Source organism: Phaseolus vulgaris, chromosome 5 (assembly GCF_051622355.1).
Source record: "Phaseolus vulgaris cultivar YP4 chromosome 5, ASM5162235v1, whole genome shotgun sequence".
In the NCBI taxonomy this organism is placed as follows: Eukaryota; Viridiplantae; Streptophyta; class Magnoliopsida; order Fabales; family Fabaceae; genus Phaseolus; species Phaseolus vulgaris.
The window spans coordinates 31,849,834-31,872,772 of record NC_143502.1 but is presented as its reverse complement, the minus strand read 5'-3'; the positions used below and the strand labels follow the sequence as shown (position 1 = coordinate 31,872,772).

Here is a 22,939-nt window from a genome sequence, read left to right as displayed (position 1 = left end):
TCAAACATTTTCGAATATTTCTTTGTAAACCACGTTAGTAGTGAAATTAGTGGTAATACCATTATCATCCAAAATCAATATCTTTAACCCTTTCTTAGATTTTACTCTGGAAAGAGCAACATATAACTGTCCTTGTGTAAACACTGGACGCGGTAGATATAGACCAACTTTATTGAGAGTTTGACCTTGACTTTTATTTCTTGTCATGGCAAAACACAAAGATATTGGAAATTGCCTTCTTTGAAACTAAAATGGAAAACTTGTTCCGGAAGGAGTCAAGTTCATTCTCAGAATAAATATTTCATCACCTATATTTTTTCCAGTAATAACTTTGGCACCAATAACATTTTTCCCCAAGTGAGTTACTTGTAATCTTGTTCCATTGCAAAGTCCATTGGCTTGATCAATATTTCTTAGAAGCATTATTGGAACTCCGACTTTTAATTTAACACAAAGATTGGGAATTCCAGAGCATTTGATATCATTCAAAAATTCAGTTGTAAACCACTCAGCTTGAGCATTTTCTTGTTTTTCAGATTTGCAAGGACTGTCTGAACTTAAATAAGTAACTTCAGATCCTGGTATTAATGATAAAAAGAATTCATTCACTTGATCCACACATTCTATTGTTTATGTAGGAGGGATAAACAAACTCAACCAACTGCAGTAAAGGTTGTTCAACATCTAAAATTAAATTCTCTTCCGGTATTTCAATGATTCCTTGTCCCAACTCATTTAACTCCATATCTCCATCTCCAATGTGAAGTATCCAATCAACAAACTCTTTTATTTCTGTTTGACTTTGCATTGATGTATGACTCTTTAATCTCATATTCTCTGTAAGTTTTAAGATTTTGCAATGTTTCCATAACTTCGAGTAATTTATTGTTGTCTTCACAATGTCATATTTTGATCCATTTTTTACAATAGGTAATATCTGATGAAAGTCTCCTCCCAATACAATTACTTTACCACCAAAAGGTTTAAGAGCATTTTCTTCACTTTCAGCTCTCATGACATCCCTTAAAGTTCTATCCAGGGCTTCAAAACATAACCTATTAATCATTGGGGCTTCATCCCATATAATTAATTTAGTTTTGATCAACAATTTGGCCCTAAGACTTCCTTGAGGAATATTGCAGGTTGACTCTTCATTTATTAACAAAGGAATGCAAAAGGTAGAATGAGTTGTTTTTCCTCCTGGAAGTAACAAAGAAGCTATACTGCTAGAAGCTACATTTAACGCAATCGACCCTTTTGATCTAATAGCAGTGGACAAAGTTTTCCACATGAAAGTTTTTCCAGTTCCTCCATAACCATATAAGAAAAAAAAAAACCACCAAGCTCTGACAGGACTGCTGTCTTTATATTCTCATAGACTTCCACTTGCTCGAAGTAAGAGATTGAAAAAGAGAACAAAGCATTTCAGACATTTCTATTTTGTCATAATTCAATTCATCAATAATGAATCTATTTTGATAAATAAAAGAATCTGAATGAATAGGTTGTGACAGACTTGGAAAATCTTTCAAACACTTACCATTTGAAATTAATAACTCTTCTACTTGTAGAAGACAAAGGTTTTGTATTTGAGCATCTTCAATTCTAAGACCTAGGAAAGAAATTATATGTCATACAGTAATTATAAATTATAAATTATAAATTTCCAAGAAATAAAAAATTTATACCTGGTAGGACAAACTCCTTTCTTTTTTGGTATAAAATGTCATCTGATAACAACTTCCATGTTTTGTTCCACACTTCATCTGGTCTAGACATAGTATTCATTAGTAAAAGGGTAACAAAGAGTCTTCTCAACTGATTTCCTAAAGCAAGGTCACTGGACTCTATAATTGCATCAATAAACTCTTTATCATCTGCCAATAGCCCCATTGCATAACATGCCTCTTTATATGTTTTGTGAATGAAACCATTAACAGTTTTGATATTATCATAGTTACAACAACCCTTTTGATAATTCAACAATAACCTCAGATAATATAATTCCCCTGACCCTGCAGGAATATATGTTAACCTTCCAATACTAACACCAATTTTCCTTGGCTTCCACTCTCTTTTGTCTGCCATCCAAACAAAACATCTAGGGTATTCACAATAAGTCAAATTTTTTCCCAATGGATAAATTTTATTAGCTTCAAACCAAGCTAAAAACATTGTTCTTTTATGTTCATTGAAGTTCAATATTTCATCAATGTCTTCATTGTCTTTAAAGAGAATTGGTTGCTAGTACAATAGATGAAAAGTCAATCGTTGAACTGGAGACCATCTATGATGAATATCAAAGGCAAATATTCTCCACACAGCTTCACATGGGGATATGTATCTACAATCATAATACTGTTTAATTTAATCAATAACTGGGGTCTTTGTAGAGTTTTTATTAGCAGTAGTAATTTTCAAATTGGCTTTATCTGGACCCTTGTTCACATATTTAAACAAATACTTTATTGAATTTGATTTGTTGCAATATTTTGTGTTAACATGGGCTTGGTACCTCAGTAGTAGCAATGGGCTATATGGCACAACATTTCTATTGTCCAACTTAATTCCATTTTTAAGAATTAATGTTCCATTATCTTGACGTTTATAACATGCATATCCATCCTCATCAATAGTAGTCAACAGTTTAAATTTCTTGGGGTAAAATTTCGAACATCTACCATTAATCATGCAAGGTGAACTTATTCGACTTACCCCGCAAGGGGCCATGTATCATGTAGGTTGCCACTGCCTTTGACAATTTACGGTATAAAATTGCATCCGATAATTCTGCAGAAATGACTCCATCAATATCTGTTGGAGTTCTTAACTTTTTATCTCCATCTAACCACAATAATATGTGGGCATGAGGTAAACCACTTTTTTGAAATTCCATAGTGTACATACCTATGAGAATATAAAAAAAATTCTTCAAAATGTAATAGATAATAATATAACAAAGAAACTGTTAAATATGGGTTAATGTGGATTACCTGCATTAACTTTGCCAAAATAGTCATCTTTTTTGAAGTCAATCATCATTTGATCCAATTTCATCTTGAAAACTCTACAAACAATGTCTGGCCTATCAACAACAGTTAATCCTTTTGAAGTAGCAAAGTCACGTATTTCTGACCAGTTTACATTGCAGGTAATAGTGATAAATAAATCAGGATATCCAAATGTTTTGCAAATGGCCATAGCATCTTGGCAATTGTTGAACATATACCTCATTCCTCCTGTAAAAGATGCAGGTAAAACTACACGCTTTCCAATTGCAAAAGAATTTGTTTCTCCTCGATTCATTGCTTCTTGTACACCTTGCAAAATATCACAACGGATTATTTTTAGGTTTAGCCTTATGAACGACAATCTTTGAGCTTCAACCATTGTATATGCATCAACCAAAAACTGTTGAAACAATCAACGTGAATGAACTATATTCCCAAACTCCACATTTCTTTCTTGAATTCTAAATGCAATAAATTCTCTTAATGAAATACGACTTCTCTTACGTTCTCTGCTCTTACTTCCAAAATTCCGTATTGGAATCTGTGCTTGATACCCATCCTCTCCAAAGGGGAATATTAATGGATATTGTAATGGAATAAAGGTTGTATGTGTTTCATGAAGTCTAAACAATTGTCCTAAACTTTTTTTCACTATGATATCTCGCCTTACATCCATGTTGCTCATATCACCCATAATTAATGCTGCTATCTCATCTGTTGTAGGGGTATTGTACACTCTTGGATCTTTGTATCGGTGTCTAAATAACCTCAATGCAAAATCTGAATTTACATCATTATGTACAAAATCTCTTACTCTTCTAAAACTTTTTGTCAAAACATTGTTGTCATCAATCATCTTGGTAAGATCTTCAATCAAGGATTTGTCAAACTTCACATTTTTCACTTTCGACCTACATGCAATTTTTAAAAATATATCATTAAAAATTATCTTTGAATTAATCCAGTAAATAGAAAGTAAATCATTAAAGTAATTGAATATAACACATACCCAAAGTGAGATAATCTATTTGACACTTCATTTTGAGTGTCATATATGTAAAGTTGTGCAAACTTAGGAGTTGATCCACTATCGGGGAGCAAGCTTCCAATCCTATGATAGTTTTGTCCATGCAGAATAAATTGAGGAGGTCCATATCCATCATTTATAAAAGACTGAATATTCCCTCCAATTGAAGTAAATGAAAACATACTATTGTAACTTCTAATATTTTGTAGATTGTGTTGACTTCGACTATCTTGCCCATTTAATAACTCTAACAGCAACTTAGGAGGTTCTTGTAAGAAAGGGAGTTGTACTTTTCCCTTTTGACAACAAATAGAAAAATCAATGTTAACATAAGTCTTAGATTTCTGAGATCTTTCTTCATACCAGACCTCGCCCAAGCAGTATTCACATTGAATAGTAGGTTGTCCAAATTCAACAGTATCTATTTTCAAAAAATTAAGAAAGGTGATATATTACTTTTCTGAGATAAATGGATTTAGTTTGCATGAAGAAGTGAAGAAGTTAGAGTTATTAAAAATAAAATAAAATTATAAATTAACAATTTTTAGTACCATTAGTTTCTTCATTTTGGACATCTTCGTCAAATTCAATCTCTGAGTCACTGATTCAAGGATTTGAACATTGTATGTACCAGACTTGTTATGTAAGTTTAATGTGTTACTAAATACATACCTTACACTCCCTGCAACTGAATTACCTGGACAAAATATGTTCCAAAGCAGCAATTAAGTAGTACTAAAACATCAATATGATTTTGAAATTTAATTGTCATAAAAGAATAACGAAAAATAATTTACAATGGTTTCCTGAACTAACCTTGAAATTTAGGGGTAGTACAGATTGTTTGTAAACATGACAAAGATTGAGAAGTTGCATCCATGACGTTCAAATGATTCTTAGGGGTCACTGATTGAGAAACACAATGATTTAGGTTAAAAAGGTGTGTCTTTCATTAAATTAATTTTCATTCAGTTTATATTTCTACTACCTCTAGCTTGATCACCCTTTTGCATCTTTCCCAAAATGTGCACAAATACAAACAAAAAAAATAGTTTCCCAAAAAAAATAAAGAAATAAATTTCTAATGTGTTATTTCTATATATTGTAATCATATAGAACGAATAATGGATTGTAAACTAACCATGAGGATGTTGAGTGAGGCTAATGTCTCCATGAGTAATTGTTTGCATTGATGACATTCCTTTGGTAGTAGAATGCATCATGTTTAAGTCATTGTTAGGAGTAAGGTTGTGAGAAAAAGGGAAATTTGAGCCTGTAATTCCAGATGTCTGAGAAGCAAAATCCTAACTTGATTTAAGAGTACTTTGACCTACAACAAAAAATTTCAATGAGTGATAGAATAAGATAAATCAATCAACATCAGTACATAAGTGTTGAAGATGGTTGCTGCCCCTTCAAGTTGTGTTTGATGAAGACTTATATGTAGTGTTTGATGAAGTCTTATATGTACATTTCATTTGTATTTTGCTTTGCTTTAAGTGTGTCTTAGGTAGTGCTTAGAGGTTGTCTAAGAGTGGGCTTTTTTGCTGAGTAACTCACCTCATAACCACTGGCCATGTGATAAGAACAAGCATAAGTTTTCTTAAATTGTTTTTCACATGTTTTACAAAAAACACGTTTACTGCATAAAAATAAATCTGTTCTTTTCTAAATAAACAAATTCATTTTTACACTGATGCCTTGGCTAAGTCTTGTAAAAATTAGATTTTGTGCATCAGGTATTTTGACTAAGTCTTCTTCTTTTCAAAACGACTGAGTTTTATATAGTTAAACTTTCTCTGTTTTCGTTTTGAAAAAATAAATCTGTTCATCTGTAAATGAATAGATTCTTTTTGTCTCTGGTGCCATGTCAAGCTTAAACGTTTTTCAGTTTTTATCTCAGCACCAGAATGGTTGACTAAGTCTCCTCACTTAACAAATTCTCTAACTGCTTTTGAAAATAAATCTGTTCTTTTTATTTTCAATCTGTTCATTTTATAACAGCTTTAACTATTTTTCAAAAATCTGTTTTAAGTTGGTTTTCTATAAAATGAAAACTTGTTTCTGAGCTTAATAACAGTTCATACATTTGCAAAAACAAGTTTTGACAGCAGAGAGTTAAGTGTTTACAAAGGATTAGCATTTGTTCTTCAAAGATTTCAAAAATCACAAAGTGTTTGTTCTTGGTTTGGTTCCAAAAGCTTGGTGTGAGGTGCTGCTACTGTTCTAGCAATCTTGCCTACTGGTGTAAGGCAGATCTTTGTATCCTCAATCAGGTGTAGTCGTTTCACTTCTCATTTCTTGTAATAGTTTGGTTGAACACTCTTCTTGATAGGTGTTCTTGAAGAGTGGGTGTGTGTGCTGAAATAGATTTTTTCAGCAAGAGTACCTAAGTTCTTGTAGGTTTCAAGAACAGTGGGAATTGTACTTGGTTGTACTGTGTTTTAGTGATTTCCACCTGTTGTTGGTGAAGACTGGATGTAGCTCAGTTGAGTGAACCAGTATAACTGCTTGTGTTCATTCTCTCTCACTCTCTGCAATTTCGTTTCTGCATAATTGATAAAACAACAAAGAAATAAATTTGTTCAATTGAAAATAAATCTGTTCATTCTGGGCACTGTGCATACTGTTCTTGATTTCTGAAAAAGTTGTTTGAATCTGATAAGAACATATATAATCTGCTAAAAGCCATTGGAACAGATTGATTGTGATAGGTTGCTCAAGAAACTGTCAAAGCTATTAATTGAACCTTAAACAATTGCTTAAAGTTGAAGCTTGCTGTTCTGTGATTCATTGTTCTTAATTTCTGGAAAATTGCTTGACATCAAGAAGAACACTCATAGTCTGTTAAAAGCCACTGGAACAGGTTGTTTGCAAAGGTCACTCAATTAATTAGCATGCTATCAATTGAACCTTAATCACTTGCTTGAAATTGAAGCTTGTTGTTTTGTGTTTCACTGTTTTTCAAATCTGATATCTGTGTGTGTGCATCTGGAAATTCTCACTGCATAATCTTGTGATTAACCTTGCTGAATTAAAAGCTTTTCAAACAAAAACAGTGCTGAAATAAATATGTTCGTTTTCACATAAATCGATTTATTTTCTGTAAAACTGTGTTAAACACTGTTTCTGCGAGAAAGTTTTAAAAGGTCAATTCACCCCCCCTCTTGAACTTTGGCACTATTAAACCCAACAATTGGTATCAAGAGCTAGGACTTGTATTTTAATCAAGTTTGTTTGTAATAATGTCTGAGTTTAATGTGCTTTTTGTTGAGGGTTCTGCTGTTAATAGACCACCTATGTTCAATGGAATGAATTATGCATTTTGGAAAGTTAGAATGAGAATTTTCATGGAATTCATTGATGCATTAATTTGGGAAGCTATGGTCAATGGACCTTATGTGCCAATGCAGGTTGTCAAGGATGAAGAAAAGGTAAAGCCAAGATCAGAATGGAATGAGACCGAAAGGAGGAAGGCTCAACATGATCTTGTGGCCAAGAACATCATAACCTCTGCATTGACAATGGATGAGTTCTTCAGGATATCTCAATGTAAGTCAGCTAAGGAGATGTGGGAAGTCTTAGAAGTGACTCATGAGGGTACTGAAGATGTGAAAAGGTCAAGGAAACATGCGCTCATCCAAGAATATGAGCTGTTCAGAATGCAACCCGAGGAGAGCATTGCTGATGTGCAGAAAAGATTCACCCATATTGTGAATCACCTCACTGGTTTGGGAGAAGAATTTGACAGAGAGGAGCTCAACATAAAGATATTGAAGTGCCTCGACAGAAGCTGGCAACCAAAGGTGACAGCTATCTCTGAAAGCCGTGATCTGTCAAAGTTGGGAACTGCTGCACTGTTTGGAAAGCTGATGGAGCATGAGCTAGAGCTTAAAAGACTTAAAGAGCAGGAAACAACAGAGAGAAAACCCAAAGGTCTTGCACTGAAAGCAACTGAACTGAATGAGATCAAGGAAGAAAAAGAAGATGCTGAAGATGATGATACAATCAGCCTTCTTACAAAAAGATTCAGCAAATTCCTGAGGAAGAAAAGCAAAAATAGGAACCAGCAGAAAAGAAGGTATCCTAAACCCAATGATTCAAATTCCTCTAAATATACTTGCTTTGGATGTGGCAAAACAGGGCATATCAAAACAGATTGTCCAGACAATCAAACAAGGGACAAATCTGCCAGCAAGAAATTTGAAAGGAACAAGGGAAGAAGAGCCTACATCTCATGGGAGGAAAATGAAGTATCCTCAACCAGCAGCTCTTCAACAGAAGATGAGGAGAACAATTTGTGTTTCATGATGAAGGATGAGGAGTCAAGCTCTGAATCAATAAGTAATTTTTCTGCTGATTCTGATAACTATGATGATTTGCTTGCTGCCTTCAAGGAAACACATGATGAAGCCAATAGGCTAGCTGTAATATGTAATAAGCTGCAAAAGGTAAATAATGTGCTTGCACCTAAAGTAAAAACACTTGAGGAAGAATTGCATAAGGCCAAAACAGATTTGGTAAGCCTTGAACTGACTTGCTTGCATGCCTCTATTAAAAACTGTGAAAACTGCAAAAGATTGGAAAAACAAGTAGAATATTTGCTGAAAACCCTTTCTAATTTCACCAAGGGAAGAGAAAACCTTGAGTCTCTCCTTGGATCACAGAATGTTGTTTTCAATAAGAATGGACTTGGTTATACCCCTGGAAATACAACCAATGTCAAAAAGCTTTCAAGTTTTTTTGTTCCAGCAAAATCAGTTTTTTCAGCTTTTAACAGTGGCAAAAAGGCATCTCATGTAACCTGTTTTTACTGCATGAAATCTGGTCATACATCTAGGTCTTGCATTGCTAGAAAACATCTTGTGCCTAAGAACTTAGCAAAATGGCTACCAAAGAGAAGGTTTTAATCTGTGCTGGACCCTATACTGTAAAGGGTACCATTTGTATCATCTTTGCTCTGTTTTGCAGATAGGAAGCAAGAAAAATCAATGGTACTTGGACAATGGCTGTTCCAAACATATGATAGAAGATCTTACAAAAATTCACTAGCTTGGCTGGAAATTTGTATGTTTTTAGTTGTTATGGATGATTACTCTAGATTTACATGGACTCTATTTCTTGCACATAAACATGATGCTTACACTGCCTTTAAGAGATTAGCAAAAATTCTGCAGGTTATGTCTTAAATAGGACCTTAATAAGACCAATTCTTAAGAAAACCCCATATCAATTGTATAAGGGCAGAAAACCTAGTGTAAGCCACCTTAGAGTATTTGGGTGTAAATGTTTTGTATTGAATAATGGCAAAGAAAATCTTGGTAAGTTTGATGCTAAATCTGATGAAGGTGTGCACATTGGTTATGCTTTGAATGGTCATGCATATAGAGTCTTCAATAAAAGGTTGCTTATAGTAGAAGAATCAATGCATGTTGTTTTTGATGAAACTGATCATAGCATATCTAAAACTGCTGCTGATGAACCTGACAGTAATGAATTTAAATCTGTTTTAAATCAAAATGAATCGATTCATTTTGATACTGCTAATACACATGCTATACAAGAATCTACTGCAGCTGCAGGTTTGCCAAAAGAGTGGAAAACCCCAAGAGACTTAACCCTTGATAATGTCATTGGAAACATTGAGAAAGGAGTGTCAACTAGAAAATCCTTGAACAATTTCTGTGAAGCAATGGCCTTTGTATCTCAAGTTGAACCCAAGAATTTGAAAGAAGCTCTTAAGGACAGCAACTGGATTTTAGCTATGCAAGAGGAACTGAATCAATTTGCTCTTAATGAGGTATGGACTCTTGTTCCTAGAATACCTGAGATGAATGTAATTGGAACAAAATGGGTATTTAGAAACAAGATGGATGAGCATGGAGTGATCACCAGAAACAAGGCTAGGCTTGTAGCTAAAGGGTACAATCAAGAAGAAGGGATAGACTATGATGAGACATATGCACCAGTGGCTCGGTTAGAAGCTGTTAGACTGCTGCTTGCCTTCTCCTGCATCAAAGGGTTCAAGCTATTTCAAATGGATGTGAAAAGTGCCTTTCTAAATGGCTATATAAATGAAGAAGTATTTGTCTCACAACCACCAGGTTTTGAAGACCATCAACATCCAGAATATGTGTTCAAACTCCAAAAGGCTCTCTATGGACTCAAGCAAGCTCCTAGGCAATGGTATGAGAGGCTAAGTGATTTTCTAACCTCACAAGGCTATGACAGAGGCACATCAGATAAGACCTTGTTCATTAAGAAGAAAGGAGATGACTCAATTCTAGTCCAAGTATATGTGGATGACATCATTTTTGGATCAAACAATGGAGAATTGTGTGAAGCTTTCGTGAAAGTCATGAAGAGTGAGTTTGAAATGTCAATGATGGGTGAGTTGAACTATTTTCTAGGCTTGCAGGTCAAACAACTCAAGGATGGCATTTTCCTAAGTCAAGCTAAGTATTGCAAGGATTTGCTGAAGAAATTTGAAATGGACAAGTGTAAACCAATCAGCACACCCTTCTCAACAAGCTGTCATTTGGATCATGATGAAGCTGGAATTTCTGTTGATGAAACCAAATACAGAGGACTCATAGGATCACTACTGTATCTCATTGCCAGCAGGCCAGATATAATGTTTGCAGTGTGCATGTGTGCAAGGTTTCAATCTGCTCCTAAAGAATCACACTACAATGTTGTCAAAAGGATTTTGAAGTATTTGCAAGGAACTAAAGAAGTTGGCTTGTGGTATCCATGTAATATTTCATTAAGTTTAACTGGATATTCTGATTCAGATTTTGCAGGTTGCAAAAAATTGATAGGAAGAGCACAAGTGGAACATGTCATTTGCTTGGATCAAGCTTGATCTCATGGCAATGCAAAAAGCAGGCTTGTGTAGCTCTTTCCACTGCTGAAGCAGAATACATTGCAGCAGGGAGTTGTTGTGCTCAAACTATATGGATAAGACAACAATTGAATGATTTTGGTATCTTACTTAACCATATACCTCTGCTGTGTGATAATACAAGTGCAATCAACTTAACCAAAAATCCTATCATGCATTCAAGAACCAAACACATTGAAATAAGGCATCATTTTCTAAGGGAACACATATCTAATGGAACATGTGATATTAAGTTCATTGGTACTGATTTACAACTTGTTGATTTGTTCACAAAACCATTAGCCAAAGATAGGTTTAATTTTCTGCTTAATGAATTGGGTATTATAAATGTCAATTGTGCCTAGCAGTAAAAAATTAAATCTGTTTATTCGTAATTGAATGTGTTTATTTTCTGCACTGATATGCATTGATGACTAGGAAATAGAATTTCTGATCTTTGACTGCTTGACTGACTTAGTGGGCATTAACCTCTGTACCTTTGACGGTTTTGGTCATGGTTATGTAACCGATTTGATGGTTTGGGTGCTCAATAAGAGTTTGAGTGTATGCATCGTGACCCTAAATATTTGGTGCATATTTTCAAAGATTCTCTGCACAAATTTAGAGCATAAAATCTTCATGCATATCCACTCATAACTGCCATATCAATCCATTTATTCTGCTATAAATCTGTGTGAATACTTGCTACACACATTGGCCATTCTCTTTCTGTTCTCACTATTTGAAACCAAGAAAAGAATTCAGGTTCAACCATGACTTCTTCTTCCAAGAAACAGAAAAGTAAGGGGAAGCAAACCACCTTTCAAGGTGTGTTAGAAGGATGGTTCGCTGGAAATGAAGAAGGCATCAATGCCTACATTCATGAGACAAGCAGGAAGCAGATCAACATACCCAAAGTGCTGGATTTCAACTGGCTGAAATCTGAAAAACTGGTAGAAACAAGGGCTGTGTTGAAGCACCAGAAACTGAAAAAGATGTTGGAATTAACAGGTAATGTTTATCCTGACTTGGTTAAGGTGTTTTATACTAACCTCACATTGGATGGGAAGAATGTTGTCTCTTATGTGAAAGGAATTAAGATGAAGATCACAAGTGAGGTGTGGAACTCTGTGGCTGGAATAAAATATGCTGGATTGAAAGTAGGAAAGGGAAATACCAGTGGAATCTCAGAATTCAACAAGCTGCAATATTATAAGAGTTGCATGAGGAATCCTACAGAGAGTATAAACAGGTTCCATGCAGGGCATTTGAACCTCACTCCACGTCTAGTTGCATACATCATAGCATGACAACTGATTCCAAGAGGGACAAACCATGCTGTCTTACATGAAGAGGATCTCATTCTCCTATATTGCATCATGAACCAGATTAAGGTAAACTGGGTGTTCATTGTCAATGAACACATGCTCAAGTCAAAAAGGTTGGCTGATTACCGATTTCCCTATGCTATTCTTGTTTCCAAATTAATTGATTACTTTGGTGTTGATGTTACAAATGAGAGAAATGACCCTATCAAAGCTGTAAGTGAGATTGATACTTCAACTCTCACCAAAATGGGTTTTCACAAAATTGAAGACAAGTGGGTGGTTCTCAAGGAGAAGGACCCGAAAGCAGAACATGAGGATGAGGATGAAGTTGTTCCTATGGATGATGACTCACCTGCTACCCAATCTGAACATGAGGAAGTTGCTGCAAATGTCATAGTTGCCTATCAAGGTCCAGAATACCGTGGAGAACCAATGTCTATGTTTGAGAGGCAAGTGCTGTATCGTCTTGATGTAATGTCTGCAGAACAAAGGGCACACTTTGAGACTACTCATGCAAGGTTTCAACACCTTGATGATCAGATTGAAGGGGTTCAGGCACAACTTGCAGAGCTTTACTACAAGGATCAGTAGTTTTCTGCTTTTAATGCTTTCTTTATCAGTTTTCAAGTTTCTGTAATGCTGAACAGTTTGGTTTTCTGTTTCTGAACTATTATGATTATGGTTTCTGCTTTATATCCCTTTATTCCCTATGCTTATATTTTGTTTGATGAATCCAAAGGGGGAGAAAAATAGCTCACCATGCTAGGTGAAGCTAGCTGAAACAGGGAGTTAATTCTGCACCTTAAAACCATGTCTTATGCTATGCAATACTGCTGTTTTTTTCTGGTTTAAAATCTGGTGCAGTGCAGGTGCAATTCTGGTTTAAAATCTGGTGCAGTGCAAGTGCTTAAAGCAACAAAGCTACGAGGTTAGCTATGGGGATTTGTCTCCATCAAACAGGGGGAGATTGTTGAAGATGGTTGCTGCCCCTTCAAGTTGTGTTTGATGAAGACTTATATGGAGTGTTTGATGAAGTCTTATATGTACATTTCATTTGTATTTTGCTTTGCTTTAAGTGTGTCTTAGGTAGTGCTTAGAGGTTGTCTAAGAGTGGGCTTTTTGCTGAGTAACTCACCTCATAACCACTGGCCATGTGATAAGAACAAGCATAAGTTTTCTTAAACTGTTTTTCACATGTTTTACAAAAAACACGTTTACTGCATAAAAATAAATCTGTTCTTTTCTAAATAAACAAATTCATTTTTACACTGATGCCTTGGCTAAGTCTTGTAAAAATTAGATTTTGTGCATCAGGTATTTTGACTAAGTCTTCTTCTTTTCAAAACGACTGAGTTTTAAATAGTTAAACTTTCTCTGTTTTCGTTTTGAAAAAATAAATCTGTTCATCTGTAAATGAATAGATTCTTTTTGTCTCTGGTGCCATGTCAAGCTTAAACGTTTTTCAGTTTTTATCTCAGCACCAGAATGGTTGACTAAGTCTCCTCACTTAACAAATTCTCTAACTGCTTTTGAAAATAAATCTGTTCTTTTTATTTTCAATCTGTTCATTTTATAACAGCTTTAACTATTTTTCAAAAATCTGTTTTAAGTTGGTTTTCTATAAAATGAAAACTTGTTTCTGAGCTTAATAACAGTTCATACATTTGCAAAAACAAGTTTTGACAGCAGAGAGTTAAGTGTTTACAAAGGATTAGCATTTGTTCTTCAAAGATTTCAAAAATCACAAAGTGCTTGTTCTTGGTTTGGTTCCAAAAGCTTGGTGTGAGGTGCTGCTACTGTTCTAGCAATCTTGCCTACTGGTTTAAGGCAGATCTTTGTATCCTCAATCAGGTGTAGTCGTTTCACTTCTCATTTCTTGTAATAGTTTGGTTGAACACTCTTCTTGATAGGTGTTCTTGAAGAGTGGGTGTGTGTGTGCTGAAATAGGTTTTTTCAGCAAGAGTACCTAAGTTCTTGTAGGTTTCAAGAACAGTGGGAATTGTACTTGGTTGTACTGTGTTTTAGTGATTTCCACCTGTTGTTGGTGAAGACTGGATGTAGCTCAGTTGAGTGAACCAGTATAACTGCTTGTGTTCATTCTCTCTCACTCTCTGCAATTTCGTTTCTGCATAATTGATAAAACAACAAAGAAATAAATCTGTTCAATTGAAAATAAATCTGTTCATTCTGGGCACTGTGCATACTGTTCTTGATTTCTGAAAAAGTTGTTTGAATCTGATAAGAACATATATAATCTGCTAAAAGCCATTGGAACAGATTGACTGTGATAGGTTGCTCAAGAAACTGTCAAAGCTATTAATTGAACCTTAAACAATTGCTTAAAGTTGAAGCTTGCTGTTCTGTGATTCATTGTTCTTAATTTCTGGAAAATTGCTTGACATCAAGAAGAACACTCATAGTCTGTTAAAAGCCACTGGAACAGGTTGTTTGCAAAGGTCACTCAATTAATTAGCATGCTATCAATTGAACCTTAATCACTTGCTTGAAATTGAAGCTTGCTGTTTTGTGTTTCACTGTTTTTCAAATCTGATATCTGTGTGTGTGCATCTGGAAATTCTCACTGCATAATCTTGTGATTAACCTTGCTGAATTAAAAGCTTTTCAAACAAAAACAGTGCTGAAATAAATCTGTTCATTTTCACATAAATCGATTTATTTTCTGTAAAACTGTGTTAAACACTGTTTCTGCGAGAAAGTTTTAAAAGGTCAATTCACCCCCCCTCTTGAACTTTGGCACTATTAAACCCAACAATAAGAACTTATAAATTCTTTTACATTAAAGTTAATCTTTCAACAATGATTTGAAGAACTTTAACATTTCAGTGTGTTTGAACCATATATATATATATATATATATATATATATATATATATGATAATTATTACTACTTAATAATTTCAACTGATTAAGAAAAAATATAGTAAAACATAAATTAGTACTATACTTAATAAATCTAAATTGTGAGTATATTTGTAATAATACTATAATTGTAATCAAACCATGTGAATTATCCATTAAGAACGAACCATGAACTTGCATTGTAAGCCCAAATTCTTCATTAATAACTGTACCAATTGATACTTTTGTAATTGAATGCATGGTGTTGAATTCATTGTCAGGAGTCAGGTTTACAGAGACAGAATCATTTATGCTTTTATTTGAGAAGTTTGACACAAAAATTGCTTACTTGAGTTCACAATAGTTTGACATACAAAAAAATAAATGAGGCATAAGAGTTGACTTTAGTACTATAATTAGAAATTTCATTGAATGACATACTGCGAGAGTTAAATGAAATAAAATGTCATTGTTACTACCTCTTTTTTTATCAACCTTTTCTCGCTGATCATAAATGAAGTTTTCCCCCTCCGCCCTTGCAGATTTGGCAACATCTGATTAATATAAACAAAAAAAAATGATTCCACAAAAACAATATATATAAAACTAAAATGTTTATTGATGTAGTATGTAGTATTAGTCTAAATTGTAATGAATATAATTTATAATACGTTTTCACTGACCTTGAAGCAGTTCTACATTACTTACAGTACTCATTGATGACAATACTTTGGTTGTTGAATGCATTAATTGATTGTTGGGAGTAACCTTAAACACGATATTTGTTATCATAATTCGTGATGCTAGAGAACCAAGATCTTGACATGAGTTAGGAGTACTTCCACCTACAACAAAAAGTCAAAATGAGTGATAAATAAGGTAAACGAATGACAAATTTGATATCAATTGAAAACTAATTTGAATTGGTTTTACACATTCTATATCAATTGAAAAATAATGTTAATTCTATTTTAAATATATATATATATATATATATATATTTAGGTTTCACTACCTGTTGTTTTAACTTCTTTATTGCGCAATTCATATAATATATTTCTTCTTTTTCTTCTGACATATTTTCCATTATCAGCATCGAGAACTAAAAAAAAAATTACAAAGAGATTATATATAAATAAGATACAATACTTTTGAAGTAAAAAATATTCTTAAAGTTATGCTTAACATTGTTGGATTCAGATATGCATGTTGTGTTTGGATTTTCATTCTCTGAAAAATAAAACCCATGTAAAATAATAAGTTGTTAAAAACTATAACATAGCATCTATTTTCTATATATTTTTACCATATATTGTGTTGAGAGTTCATTCACTTTTACATCATAACTGATTATTAACTTCTTTTATGAACCTAATTTTTAAATATATATAATAAAACAATTACATAACATTAAAATTAAGTTCATAGAATTATATGAGTTAAGTGTATTCCATTTGGATTAACATGTTTCAAAATAAAAATACATGGATAAATTTTGACATGTAGTATTATTAATGATAAAAAAAAGGTAATTATGTTCACTACCTGATTTTTTACTTTTCCGCTCTGCAGTTCATACAATATATTTTTTCTTTTTCTTCTGGCATATTTTCCCTTATCAGTGGCGAGAACTAAAAAAAAAAACAAATTACAAATAAAATCATAAATAAATAACATACAGTACTTTTAAGTAAACAATATACTTAAAGTTATGCTTACCATTGTTGGATTCAGATATGCATGTTGTGTTTGGATTTTCATTCTCTGGAAAATAAAACCCATGTAAAACAATAGGTCAAATCATAAGCAGACACTAAATCTATTAAGAATATAACATACCATTTATTTTTTATATATTTTTACCATAAATTGTGATTAAAGTTCATTATATATTCTTACATCATAATAGACTATGAAATTGTTTTTTGAACCAAATTTTTAAATATATATATGTATATCTATATGTATGTATATATTGTTATAATGTATGGCTTTAAACTAGAGGGGGGGGTGAATGGTTTAAAGAGGGTTTTCGCAAACTTTTTAGTCTAGAATGAAATTCCTTTGAGAAAACTTGATTTAGAATTCAGTTTGCCAAAAACATAAAGCAATTTAATACAACACCAGAAAAACAATCAGTTGTTTCGCAGAAACAATCGGTTGTTTATACCAGTTGACAAAAATACAAACTAAAATTAAAGAGTTTAAGGGAGAGAGAGATTGCACACACAGTTTATACTGGTTCACTCTTAAACCAAGAGCTACATCCAGTTTTCCCAGAAACCACTAGGGAATCCACTAAGTAACCAAACATAAATTACTTACACACACCACCAAAGAAGTGACCTTGATCCCCTCAAGAAACACACTTCCTTTGGCTCAACACATACACCAACAAGAATGTTGATCTTCACAACCTCAAGAGCACACAACACTTCTTGGCCTATCACACCAGAGTTTACACAAAGTACAGAAGGATTACACTTGTTACAGAATGATCTGAAATCAATACAAATGAAATCCTATTCCATTCTCTCTTGATCAAAGCAAGCTCAAAGCAATTTTTTAACTCTTGAAAGCAAAAACAGTGAAAAACTCAAATATGTTTTTCTATGATTAAATCTGAGTTCTTGTTTGTTACAAAAGATGAACAAACTCTTTATAGCTTTCAAAGAATGGTCAAAGCATTTAAAACAGGAACGCATTCAGTTACAAAAACATTTAAAGCTCAGTCAACACACAAAACAGTTTTCTGTTATGATTTGAAAACAAACAATCGGTTGAATGTGTGAATCAATCGGTTGTTTTGGTTTGACAGCAAGTCAATCACCAAAAATAGTTTTCAACCTTTTTCAAAACACCTAAGAGTAAAACAATCGATTGTTTCGACAGAACAACAGTTTATTTTTCACTTAGTTTGAAAAACACTTTCAATTCAAAAGGTTTGAAAATGCTTAAGCTTTGGATTCAATCAAGAGTGCATTTACATAGATAATCTACCCCAGATCCTATTCTAAAGCACCTCAACAACATCAAGCACATCCAGCCTTCCATCAAACTCAAAGGATTTGGATTCTTCAAAGTTTGAACACACTTGATTCAACATATAACACTTAAAAATATAAATATACGTTGTAGTTCCTGTACCTAATACATTAGAATTTGTTTGAGAAAGGCTAACAATCCTATTTCTTCTATTAATATTTTGCTTTAGTTGCTCCATAACTATTGAAAGCTGAATGACTGAACTTCAGGGAGTATTGTAGTAAGAACAAATATTTTCAGCCATAAAAGTATGTACTGTTTTCACGAGTAAGTGTGTACAATATATTGTTCACTTTAGCTTTGTTTTGGCTGTTTGTTTTGGCGCCAATTTTGATGGTACATGGTTAGGAACGGGACTTCCTTATATGTTATTACTTTGACATAATGCAGTTATTAATTAAATATTAAAATATTGAAAAAATAAAAATGTGTAATATTTTTATATAATAATAATGATATAATAATGATATTTAATACTTAAAAATGTTCAACCAAAAATTTACCTTTGAAAAGGGATAACACTTGCAACATTTTTCTTTATTTTGCATAATAAACAAACAAACTTCGAAATGTAATGTAATTAAAATAATCAAATAATAACAACAATAAAAACATTTACACATTTAGGTAGTATCAATGTTCAATGAAGAAAGCTCATGCAATGCATGTCTAGAAGTTGCTGTGAAAAAGGGGAACTTAATTTTTAAGATATGAAAACAAATTCATGTTCTAGTCCAAAAGAACAACGTTCTACTTTAAGCATTGTCATTAATGAATTGTTGGTTGACTTTTTGAAAGAGCAAAACTGCAGGGAATAAACTTATCAGATTGTATATATAATAATATATATATAGTAAATATTAAATATAGTAATATATTTGGACCGACATTTATCTAGAAACAATCATCTCTTAAACCATAGAAGAACAAAGTAACCTCCAAAAACAGAAGCATAAAGTACGTCAATTTAAAAAAATAGAGGATGTTCTGACAACCATAATAAGCAAAAAAAAAAAAAGGAACTTTGGGTAACTTTCTTTTGCACCATTGCATAACAGCTTTTCTGTTTAACAAAAAAAAAGGAATCCTTGCATTGGATATATCTGAAATAATACACAGCATGCAAGAACATGTAATATATGTATACCGCCAAAATAAATTGACTAAAACAGATATGCTCATTCTGTATTTACTAATTTAAGTAAAACACAAATCAAAGAAAAAAAATATAAATGAAAAAAATGGTAAATAAAATTATTATTATAAGCCCATTTTTGTTATGAAATGTATATACCTTAAATCTGTGAACTAAAAACATTTAAAAAGTGGAAACTTTTATCTATATTTATGCTCAGAATGAAAAAGATCCAAACTTTAATTACCTTTTCCATTCCATGGATACCTCCACAGTGCGTATGGTTACCAAGTTCTATATTGGGAAATCACAGTAGAAGAGAAACAATTTTTATGTCTTAAAGCTTAAGATAGAGAAATATTATTAGAACAACATTTTTTCTATGAAATGCATGCACCTTTAATTAATATTTATGGTAGGAATGAAAAAAGATCCAAGCTTTAATTACCTTTTCCATTCTATAGCGTTTCAGTTGTATCTCCCAGAATCAAGCAGAAACAGAGTAAACAATCTGGTAGATCTGGTATCTGATATACTGGACAAAAAGAAGATGTTGTTCTAAACTGTAACAAATAGATATCAGTTGGCTTATGAATGCCGAAGAAGATGAACATGATAAAGGGAAAATGAGTTTGAACTAATATTAGCACACCCAACTTTATGTGCTTTTCCAGAAACTTCCTCAGTCATTTGTTAATGATCTACTGTGAAAATTGTGTTATTAAGTTATTTTGAATTTGCACTAATATTAGTTTTTTTTAATTTTTTTTTCTTTTTAATTTAACTTCGAAATTTGTACTCAGTGTGGAAGTAATGATTACCTGAAAGTTCTCGATGTCTTAAATATTATTTTATACAATTTTATTTTATTTGAAAATAATTTAAATGTCCTTTCTTGGGCTACTTTAATTCTTCTTAACAATGTTTTTATGTTATTCAACATTTTAACTTTTTTTTATTGCACTTTAAAATTATAATAAGTCTGGCTAAATATAAAAATTATAAAATTAAAGAATATAAAAATAGATAAATTGAGGAGTTGAAATTTAATTTAATTAAATTAAATATAAAAAAAAAATTAACATTAAAATTACACAAATTTACAATGTTAACGACCCACAAATTATATGTAAAAGTTAAAGAATAATTTTTTTCCATAACTTGTAAATTACAATACATTACAATAATTTAAACTAATTTAAATTAAATAAAACTCTTTCTAATACTATGTTTCCATAAGATATATACATGAAAAATAAAGTATTAAAGTCCAACTTCCTTCTTTAAGTTCAACTTGCAAAAAATACTCCACAATAATTACTGCAATTAAAAGTATAATTCATTAGATTATACCAAGTCAAATAAATAAAAAAATGTGTGTTTCCTCCAGAAACAGATTGTAAGCAAATTCATATTGAACTATGAACTCACCTCAAGAAATATATAATAAAGATTTTTAAAATAAAATAGTACTCATAAAAATTAGAAAAATGATACAAAAAACAAACATATGTACATCAAAAGGTTTCAAGATAAAAAAAAATAGTTAATACATCAATAACTAATTAATTAATAATTGATCATAAACAATATAAACATAAACATAAACAATGTATAGAAAATCAAATTAATATACATGCATTCCACAATCTAAAACAGGCTTATAATTTTTTTAATATACTGGCAATTCTTATAGCGTTAAGCATATTTAGAAATGCCAACGCATTATTAATATGCCAGATAAGAAATGAAAAATTAAAAGCAGTATGTATACATATTGAAAATATTGGAACCCTAAACAATAAATACAAAGAAATAAAATGAGCTAATTAAACATAACCACAATAAAATAAAAATAAAGAGTAAACAAAATAAATTGTTCTTGTTTCCTCAAAGTGGAAACTGGATGCTTCCCAACAAAACGAAACAATACTTGCAAAATAAATTAACTTAAACAAACTAATATAGTTCAAAATAATAACTGATTATCCTAAGCACTAAGTCTTTTGTAGTGACTCGTCATCAGTCGTATAACCTTGATATCAGAAGAGGGCTTCTTGTTATAATATTCAAATATAATTTTGTCATCTTCACAAATAGAATGAAGACGACAAAATTGTTTCCACCCGCTATAGAGTGTAACGCTTCTCGAAGGAAACCTGGACTTGAAAACGTTGCATTCCACATCTTGTAGCCATCCATGTAGAGTAACCTTCTTGAACTTCCCTCTACGAACATATTCAGCAAAAAGAGAAGGCAGATCCTTAAACAATAACGGAATTATTAGTTAATAATTAGTTAATAAAAGAAATAGAATATATTAATAACCATTTAAAAAGAAAGGATGCTAAACTAACCACATATCCTCCAAAGACCTGTTTTGAACTCAACTTTAAGCCAAAATGTATAAAAGGCCAATTGTTGAGCGGCACCCTCCCTTGAACATCCTTCAGAAAATTTCTTATAACCATTTCACATAACTCCCCAATAAAAACAATTATATTGAAGGAGTTATTACCCACGTAACAAAACAATATACTATAGTGACCTTTAAACCCATAAAAATCACTCAGACTGGACCATCCATACAAAATTTGGGGACAAAGTATATCTTTGTTATAATAAACTATATGAATATTGCCTTGACTGTCATTGAGGGTCCATTCCTCATCCAGTTCATTTTCAAATTCGATGGCGAATGCACAATCCACGTGTCCATTCTATCCATTTTAAAACCATAAAAATACTCAAAGAACTGAAAAAACTATGAAAAGTAAGAAATTTCTGAAGAAAAAAAAAACATACCTCCCCACGAATGTTAACTGTTGTAAACAAACCTCTAGCAGAAAGTTTTACGATCTCTTCAGAAATGACAGCCATGACAATGAGAAAAAGAAAGATGAGGATGATGGAAGTAGGGAAGAAGTAGAGAAGACTAATTTAAGAAGTTACAAAGAAGATAGCAATAGGTTTGTGAGTAATAAAAAGCCCTACGTTACTTATATATAGCAATCATACATTTTCAGTTACAAATCTACGTTAAGTTTTCTCTGAAGCAACATGTCTTTTCAGTTCCTATATTAAATAATAAAAAACATAATTAAAATCCAATAATGATAGTAAAATAAATTAAGAAATAATAATAATAATTAATAAATAAATAATATTAAAGTAAAGAAAAATAAATACGAAAAGACAAAACTATAAAAAGCATAGTAGGTGAGTTGTTATCTGTAATTATTCTTTGACGTTTCCATTTTCCATTGCCTTATACAACAGGATTTTTTCAGTTTAAATAAGTTATTAACAAATTAACAAATAATAATTAATAAAAAATACAACTATTTTCATAGATAAATAAAATGAATATTAATGACACGTATAATTAATTAGCATTATATAATAATAAATTAAAATAGTGAACATAAAACTGTATTATAATTTGTCCATATGTTATATATTATTATTAATATATTATATTATATATATATACATATATTTAAATTAAATACTTAAACCCTAACCTCCAACATTAAATAACCTACCTGTAATTAAAATTTAAAATTTAAAATATAATTTCATATTGAATTTAAAATATAATACTTTTAACTTCTGTAATTATTACTTCTATCCATAATTTTTAATTAATTA

The 22,939-nt window shown here is 32.0% G+C and overlaps 1 pseudogene; it reads right to left on the bottom strand.

The window, feature by feature from the left end:
• Positions 1-22,168, bottom strand: LOC137834283 (uncharacterized; annotated as a pseudogene).
• Positions 22,169-22,939: the final 771 nt, after the last annotated feature.